The 9,378-nt window shown below is 35.8% G+C and overlaps 1 long non-coding RNA gene across 1 annotated transcript in view; it reads right to left on the reverse strand.

Moving 5' to 3' along the window:
* The window catches only part of LOC112153743, a 29,300-nt gene that overhangs the window by 1,168 nt on the left and 18,754 nt on the right, over positions 1-9,378 (reverse strand). The window lies entirely within an intron of this gene.

Here is a 9,378-nt window from a genome sequence, read left to right on the forward strand (position 1 = left end):
TCAATCACCAGCACATTTAGACTGGTGAAATCATTTGTTCTGGTCCAAGACCGCTTAATTTGTTGTGGATTGGGTCCTGAACCTTGCATATGATCTGTGTTCAGACTGCCATCAAGGGGACTTTCCTGTTCCAGAACAAAACCTGTAGCTAAAACCATGTGACTAAAGATCTCTTCACTCATTAAGCCGAGACAAAGCAACAAGAAATGGAAATCATGGAAGTCCTGCGCTTTGGAATCTTTGGAATGTTCCACTGATTTAAACGTTGTTTTTCACTGATCATTAGGGTTGGGCACCGATTGGGTTTTATGCGGTTCCAGTGCCAAAGCAGTTTTTTGGTTTTGGTTCCTATTCTGTGCCAATTCCGGTACTTCAGTAATAAAAAATTAATGACTCTGTCCTCCCAAATCAACACATTTCCATTCCCAAGTCACGTACTGATGGATGATTAAGACCTCCGCATCAAAAATTTAGGTTTTTGGTGTCGTCATTTTTTACGTGCACGCTGTTCCCATTGAATCAGAGCTCCCAACCTCTTAGCCGAGTTCCTGATTGGCTGATGCGACGCAGAGACCCGCGCGCTCTTGTCTCGCTCTGTCAGCGGTCTTAAATGTGCCCGCCCACTATCCCAGGAGAGGCAGAAAGATTGGCTAGAACTTTAAAGAACTGAACAAAGTAGAAGTGATTGACATGTCCAAAGACAAATAAACTTTCACTTAAACTAAGCACCGAAATGGCAGAACTGATTGGAGCAGCTTGTTAGAAGTCCACAATCCTCCCATTGAGAGCTCGGGAGAAACTGTCAATCAAACGTTGGAGGTGGGGCCAGCGGGCACCACATGCTTGTACTGAGGCATCTGATTGTTCACTTTATAACTTAAATAACTTGCCATAAAGAACAAAATATCTTAAAAAAAATAGGATTAGAATGAAGATGTTAAGAAGAATGCAAATAACCGCCTATTTCTCAATGGAAGTCGATGGGACAACCTGCAGGTACAGTCCAGTTCTTACATATACAGTCCATGCTACATCTGCCACTCTGCATTATCCTAATTAAAAGACTGCAGGGAATTCCTTGAAAATAGACCTAAAGATGATGGGAGTGGAGCTTTAGTAATAAATAACTTTCACAACAACTCGCTTCCAATACTGTTGGGGCCTAAAAAATAAAATCCTACAAACATGCATGCATGAGTGTATTTATACATGCTAATATTTAGCTTTGCAACTCTCTACTGTCACACCAAGTTTCCTGTGTTTGTTTCCTGCTGACTGATTGTCACTCATAACATTCGACAGTCAAAAGGTATAAAAAATGCTCAAATATGAACTCTATGGACAAAGTATTTTTATTCTTTTTTCACAGTCTATTTTTTCTTATGTGAGAATTGTTTTAGGCTATAATTCCTGAAAAGTTTGTAAAGTGAAATAAAAAAATAGAGCTGCAAGCAAGAGGAGGAGGGAAAGCAGCTTTCATTCCAGCAGACAGCTTTGTGTTTTGCTTTTTCATCGCTTCCTTAACAAAAATCTTCATCTCAACATCTTTAATGTCTTCACAAACCTGTTAAACACAGATGACAAATAAATGATTTTCTCCCTGTGGAGTATTTTGTCATTAGGCAAAAGATTTTTTTTTCTCTGAATAAAACACAATTTCTCTTCTCATCACATTTGGAACCCACTAATGTTGTGTCTGTCAAGCAGTCTTTAAAAAGCAAAAGCTGTTTCTGATGTTTTACTAAATGAATTTTAAAGAATTAATGAAGCATTTGACCACAGAAGGGCCTATCTTGAAAAGAGCAGTACTTTGGGTCCGTTTCAGATTAGCAAATATTTTCTCTCCATACTTTGTTTTTGCACAAAATAGACATTTTTCTGTTACAAACAAAATATTTGAGGAAAAAAAAGCAACAGAGAGGAATAGAAAAACAGCAATAAGTTGGAAAAAGTATCCATTTGGCTGCAGGTTTCCTGTAAAACTGCTTAACATGAGAAGTTACTTTTTTAGTCAGAAATCTAGAGGGTTTTTTTTATTATTATTTCTATTAAAATTAACTTTGAGATGTTTCTGAAATGCCCATAAAGAGATGAGTCTATTCAAGGATGACCTCAACTTTTAAAAAAAATAAAAAAAAAAAGTGACAGAAAATAACAGATTTAGTGGCCTTTTGCTGTAACGCAGTTCGGCTTTCATGGTCCTGCAGATATTTTTTTTTTGGTGCAATTTGGCATGTGTAATGTGTTCTGATTGGCTGTAAACCAGTGTCAATAGTTGTGGTTCCCATTGCTTTAGGCAGTTTGTGAGAATGTAATTTAAAGTCTGTGTGTGGATTTATTGCTCCTTTTGTATTTTGCTTGCACTTGCATGCAGAGACATTGAGTTTAGTTGACATATAAATAATTAAACTATATATAAATGTTAATGTAAATTTTAGTGTGTGTACATTGGATTTAATTTATGTGTAGCTGTGTGTATTTCAATATTGCACAATGAAAACAAGTGAAATTAATCATATTATGTGACATGAAGGATTGCAAAGTCAATGTGAGACTCTAAGGTCGAATCTGAGTTCTTCCCCCACCCCTACAGCTTTTCCCTACCCCTACATTTAGCCCTCTAAATGGAAAGTTATGGAAAAAATTGTGTTTTCAAATTCAGATGTTACTATGTCAATGAGGTCTTCAATAGTCGACGGTCATCGCCACTGCCAGCACTCAGAAAATACATAACATCATTATTTTTTTTTTACTAATAAGTCACACTAAAACAAAAAGTCATTGCAGTTAAATGTAAAATTCTGTGGATAGAGCACACCCACTTGAAGAAAAGAGTTTCTATACACAGCCCAGCGGGATGCCGTACACCATACCAAGTCTCTACTCCTTCTGTTTAAAAGAACAAGTTTGGACACCACCAACGCTTCAAATCCCCTTACAATTAAAGCAGAAGAGTAGGAAAATAGTTGATAAATTTTAGGCTGAATCCAAACTAAGACTATGGTCACTTATCCCAAAAGGCCACCACGTTCATAATCGAGAGGCGGCAGTTACATTTTTACACACCGCACAGTGGCTTTAAGAAAAAGTTACAATTTTTCAGTAAAAGTTGACATGGCCGCCCGGACACATTTCGAGGTCTTTCTGCATGTCTGATGGTGGTCTGACTGCTGCCATCGGCATCCATGACCAAGTCAATTCAATTTTATTTATATACATAACCATATACATAAACAATGCTTGATCACTATACTAAACCAAACAGACTAAACTAAAATGGGCACACCTGCTCTTTTGCCCTCCTTCTCCGTATGGAAAAACTCCAAAAAATGAAATGGTATGAAATCTTGAAGATCCTGCAGATACCTCTCCATCACACGGTGGCAGTTGTATTTGTTACCATAACTTAAGGAAGTCACATTCATGCTGAAGAGAAAACACAATACGGAAGACACTAAAAACCGAATGCCAAGGTGAAACATAACCATAAATAAACAAAACTAATTGAAATATTACATTTTATTCTCAACATTTTTATCTAACCATGAGGAGACAGTCACAATTTATATCAAAAAGGAAATATTATACCTGAAAAAAGTGTGCTTTAACAGTTTTCTATCCTTCCACCTACATCACCTCCAAACTCTGCTGAAAGAGGCTCTCATGTCTCATACTATTTAAAATATTTAAACTAAAACAAAATGTCTTCGTATCACCCAAAATAAAACTGAAGAAATCATTCTGTTCTTGTACTGTATAAAAGCCTTAACTCATAGCAGCCTGTTCTGTTAATGTTTGCTGTTGGCCTGGAACGGAGCGAAGCTTTGTCTTCCAAACTTTATTTTGGCAGTTGAAGTTTTTCGCAGAAGTGAATGCGGCCCCGGTAGTTTGTTAATGTTCTGACTCAAAGATCACAGAGTAAATGCTGTGTATACATGGTTGCTAGTGTGGCGAGAACGTTCACAATCTTTTTTTTTCCAAGAATCTCTCTCTTTTCTGACAGCAAAGGCAGGAAGAGGAGGTGCTCTAAATTCTAATCTCATTGGTTTGTCAATAACGCTGCTGCCGCTTGCAGAGCCCGTTCTGCTTTCAGCTCCACTAAACCCAGCAGAGACTCTTCCTCAGACACACAGACTCAACTTTTTCTTTTCTCTTTTTGGTGCTGGAGAAAAAGGAGTATCAGCCTGTTGTGTTCGGTGGAACTGGAAGTATGTGTGTAACTTGTTGTGTTGCTTCCAGTGTGTCTACTGTCTGCTGATGCTGTGACACAGCTGCTAAGGGCTTTTACATCAAACTGTCAGCTATGGATTTCGTGTCACCTCCTCTCTTTTTCTTAGCATGTAGGGACACTTTAGACTAAAAACATGCTTTTACTAAACCAAATGGGAATTCAAAAAGAAAACTCATGTTAATGTGTTTGAGAAAAGACTTTCAGGATTTGCTCTACATGTACACGTACTTCCAGAGTCACTGAATTTAAACAGTGATTTAATAATAGTAATCTTAGAACACTTAGAACACAAACTATGACGAAGTATTTTTGTCAAGTTTCGACATTACTTTTTCTACCGAACATAAAACAAAACTAACTTACTTTAAACTATTCTGTGAGATTTAGGAACTTGATTTAAGACATTGAATCCTGATGAGTCATTTGATCTTGAAGCATCTTATTTTATCAATTTTCTAAACCACTTTTTCCCTTAAGAGGCTTCCTGAGTCTTACCCGGCCACATCTGGGTGAAGGCAGGGTACTCCCCTGGACAGGTCGGAGTCTGTCGCAGGGCTTATTTTATTTTAAGCAAAATCAATAATTAAACTATTGCTTTGAATCACAATTTACACATATTTTTGACCTAAAATGTATAAATCTGTTCCTATTTAATTTAGTCTTGAAACAAAGTCAGACTTTAGAAATGCTTAAAAACCCATGCAAATGAAAACTGGGTTTATGGTGATTTTAAATCTTCTTCTAGTATTTTTTATTTTTATTTTACATCTGAGGACATTCAAAAAATAACTTAAGATTAAAATGTCTCCTCATTTTTGTGTTGGATCAGAAGCAGATGAAAACTCGCGGTTTCAGAAAAGCCGCAGCACCTGCCATGGGGAGGCCAAAGTCACCCTTCGCTAATATAAACTGGGACTTGTGAGCTTGTAAGCTAGTGGGAAAAAGTGTAACCAAAGAGCTGATGGGAAATTAGCTGAGGCTAACTTCTGTGCCAACAGTCCTCCTGCCCACAACTCAGAGGCAAGTTTCTATTGAACTCCTTCTGCTCTGTAGAAAATGTCTTAAGAATGACACATGGCTTTTTGATTTAAAAAACGAGAAAAAAAAAAATACATAATGATAAAAGATCACTAGGAACGATTTTACCATTGAAAAAGCAAAGGTAGTTGGAGCCAGGCCGTCTGCCACAGTTTTAGGGAAATGCTGAAGCTACTGTTAGAAAATATGCGGTAGCTATTTTAATACGTAATATTTCCAGTTATAACATTATGCCAAAACATGAGTGTTTATTGCTAATTTGAAAATTTTTATTCATTTACTTTTGTTGTTATTTTAAGAAAACTTTCAAAACCTAACCAAACTAGTTCTAGTTGTTGATTTTTTTTCCCTCTTTTAACAAGTGATATACTTTTTGTTTTCAGAAGGACATTTTTTTAGTGTGGTAATACTAAAAGTTAGGAATTCTTTCACTTTTTATTTTAAAGTGACATAAAAAAAGAAGGTTGATCAAAAAATAATGACCATTAATGAGGAAAGGAAAGTGATTTTTGCATCTACCTCCTTCCAAAAAAAATACTTTAATCTTGAAAAAGTACTTTAAAATAACTCTGGAACTACGCTGCGCTTTTGTGTTGGAGAGGTTTTTGATTGAGTGCAGCATCATCCTCTCTGCACTTCAGCCAGAGTTATTACACAGAAAGCACTTCAATCATAAGATGGAAATACGCACTTGTGATCCACGACAAAATATCACTTGAAGCTGTACCTGGCATTTTTAGGTTCATTTGCATGTGGGAGAAGTCTTAAATTTCAAAGGTTTAAAGTCCTACGTGTGCTCTTTCCTTTAAATGTTACCGTCCAAATGGCAGGTGGCCGAGGCCATGTTTCTGCTGACGGCTCCGATTTCACTTTTTCATCGTCAAAGTGCTTTTTTTTTGTTTGTTTTTTTTTAGATTGAAACCTAGTTAACTTGTGATTCTCTAACAACAGTCTTAGAAAAACACAGCTATTGTCCTACTATAATATTATTTGAAATTATTCTAATGACATAAAAATAACATTTTTTTTCCCTCTTGTTGTTACACATTTTGAGTATGCTTCTTAATAACATTTGGTTTGTAAACTTTTTTTTTTTTTTTTTTTTTAAGATGCCAACATTAAAATTGAACTGAAAAATCATCAATGGAGATATGGTTCAAGAATTATACTAATCATACTTCGTTTTTCATGTAAACTTGACTAGAAAATACTGTCCTGTTTCTCCCAAAAATATAGTTAAAGATATATATTAATAAAAAAAAAAATAATAAAAACTTATTAAGACTTGATTTAACCCTATCCAACTGTATTTATCATATTTTATACAAGCATTTCAGCATTTTAAAGCTCCCATCTCATTGTATGCAAAACTGTCCACAGTTTGTGCCCTGTAGTTCATCATCACTCCACTAGGGGCAGCAGAAAGGCTTTCCCCACCCATTTCAAAATAGCTTCTTCCATGAAATCTAAAAAAACCTTTTGATCAGAAAAAAAAGTTTGGCTAATTTTTAAAATATTTATGATGAGAATAACTAATGCATTGATATTTATTTTTTCAAATGACTTGTTACTTTATTGAAATGTTGGACAATGTGTTGATATTTTTAAGTCTTTGTACTATTGTAACACCTTATTTGAATCAGTGGGTGAACAAATAACTTTTTAACTAAACACAATATTTTTCTATTTTAAAAAAAGTCTGTTAGCAAAAGCTTACTAAAGCACCCAACGACTCATAATACTATCGATATCTCAAAAAAATATATTACAATTTTGCGTGCAGGATTACATCTAAGGGTTCAAAATGTCTTAACTAAAAAAAAAATAAAATAAAATACTTTTCTGTCAATGATTAGATGTAGTGGGCATGACATGATTAAAATCCCACACTACATGTGTTGACAACATCTGGAAAATAAATGAATAAAATAGGACTCAAGTTTTTGTTAACAGAACACAGAACACACACACAGTAAATCCAAAAATGTATTTCTTGATGAATAATAAATAGAGATAAAGCACAGCACTATTAGATATCTCTCTCCAATCTGGAGGTTCTGATATGGATGGATTTTTAACCCTTTCAGTTTTTAAGTTTGCAATTCATTTGTTTTTTACTTCGATTCTCATGTCCATTGGTCTTAGTATTTATATTTGTATAATTACCTTTTAGGTATGATTTTGTTTGTTTTTTTGGACCTTGAGTCTGTAATAATAAATTATTCTATTTTAAAGTATTTTATTATTTTTGGTAAATAAAATATTTTCAAGGCAAATGTGAAAAAAAATGACCAGAACTATTTGTTAGTAGTTTACTCTGAAAGCCTTAAATAGCAGGATACAGACCCTTTCCAGCAGGATAGTGAATTAGTTTTAGCCTTGATGATATTTGCTTTAACGCTTGCTCCCCCTTTGGTGCCTGTAAAGGTGCACTAAACAAGTGAGTAAAGGTGTGTTGTCACCAGAGAGCCTGTTTCATCTGTCATGCAGTGTTGTGCTTGTCCTCCGTCAAAGACATCCCTCGCTTCATTGCCTCGCAGCGCTCCGGTGCCGCGGGGATCAGCGGCAGGGCGGTATCCAGTCACTGGATCACATTTCTCCATTGTGTTCCATCAGTGTTTTTCACAGATCCTCAACCTGGAGCTGCAAGTACTGACTGAGTGCTGCAGAGCTACTCCAAGACAAAAATCTTTATCCTCCAGCTTCACTTAAAGGTTTAGAGTTCTTTTACTTGTCTACAAGAAAACAAATGAATGTGGCTAGGCTGACTTCTTAGTTAGTTCCATTGAAGATTAATGCTTTAATGAAAAATCCAAATTCTTCATCTCTTGGGAGAAAATATCTGGCTTTGCTACAGAAGTTAACTTCAAGATTATCAGCTCTGTAAGGCTTCTTCCTGTTCTGTTGTTAGGTTCTTTAACAAATTTTCTTTCAAATTTAAGAACGATTTCCAGAAATTTATAACTGTAACAAGAAGAAACCCATCTGGACAAAAGCAACTCGAAAACCAACCTTCATTGTTGGATGATTCCCAGTTTCCTGTCCATCTAAAAGCAGCTAAATGCAGATGTAGAGGACTTGCAAGCTCTTCCACCTCATCCTGCATTGATCCACTAAAATAACCAAGTTTGTTTGGCGATAGTAGCAGCATGTCATATTCCATTTGATGTAGCTTTAAGACATTAACTTAACTGACGTGGCATCCCGATCTCTTCCACCAGGCCATCTCCCTGACAGCTCTGTTCCAGTAGATTTCTGTTCTTGTGTCGTACAATTCTGGATGAATTACCACATTTTTGTCCATGTTGATCGTCACAATCAGCTGGAACTTTCGTGTTTTGAAGTAGTGACCGCCATACGTCACTACCAAAACCGAGTCCATGACTGGTCCATAAGTTCAACTGGTTGAACTTTCAGCCTGTGATTGATGAACGCCTGATTTCAATGTAAATTTCATCACGAGCATTCCCAATGCAAAAGCCAGTAATTCTAGTCCATGCGCCTTTGCAGTAGAATTGTCATTGAAAGTGGCCGCTTATTCGTGAGTTGACACAGTCGAGCACGGTCAGTCTTAGTCTTTATTTGGGTTACACTTAAAAAAAGAACAGTAAGGATACGAAATGAATAAAGTTAGAACTAGTTTTAGAACAAAAGAATAGAGCAACAAACTTTCCTGGTTTGAGTATGCCCTCTAGAAACATAAAATCCAACTAAATAACAGAAACTATAACAATGTGGTTATGAATCATGGATTTGCTTTGGTTTTACTACTAGTTCTTTTATATTATCTAATAACAATCTAATGTGCTGATTTGATTAGCTAATTTTGTTTTATATTACAGCTGGATGTAGCTGATTGTGCCAAGTCACTATCAGACAAATGCTTAATATCTAAGCTGGATTATTGAAGTGGCTATAGGAAAAGCAAAGACCTATTTCTGCCTCGAAGAAGAAATCTTTCCTTCCACGATATACATTTGACTTCATTGTTTTTCTATAAAATCATGGAAACGATACGTTACCTTCAGAGCATGCAGTATTGAATGCACCTTTTCTGTCCAGAAACATTACAAGTCAAACCTCTAGAGCTTTTTTTTTTTTTTTTTTTT

The sequence above is a fragment of the Oryzias melastigma genome, linkage group LG10 (genome assembly GCF_002922805.2).
Source record: "Oryzias melastigma strain HK-1 linkage group LG10, ASM292280v2, whole genome shotgun sequence".
Lineage (NCBI taxonomy): Eukaryota > Metazoa > Chordata > Actinopteri > Beloniformes > Adrianichthyidae > Oryzias > Oryzias melastigma.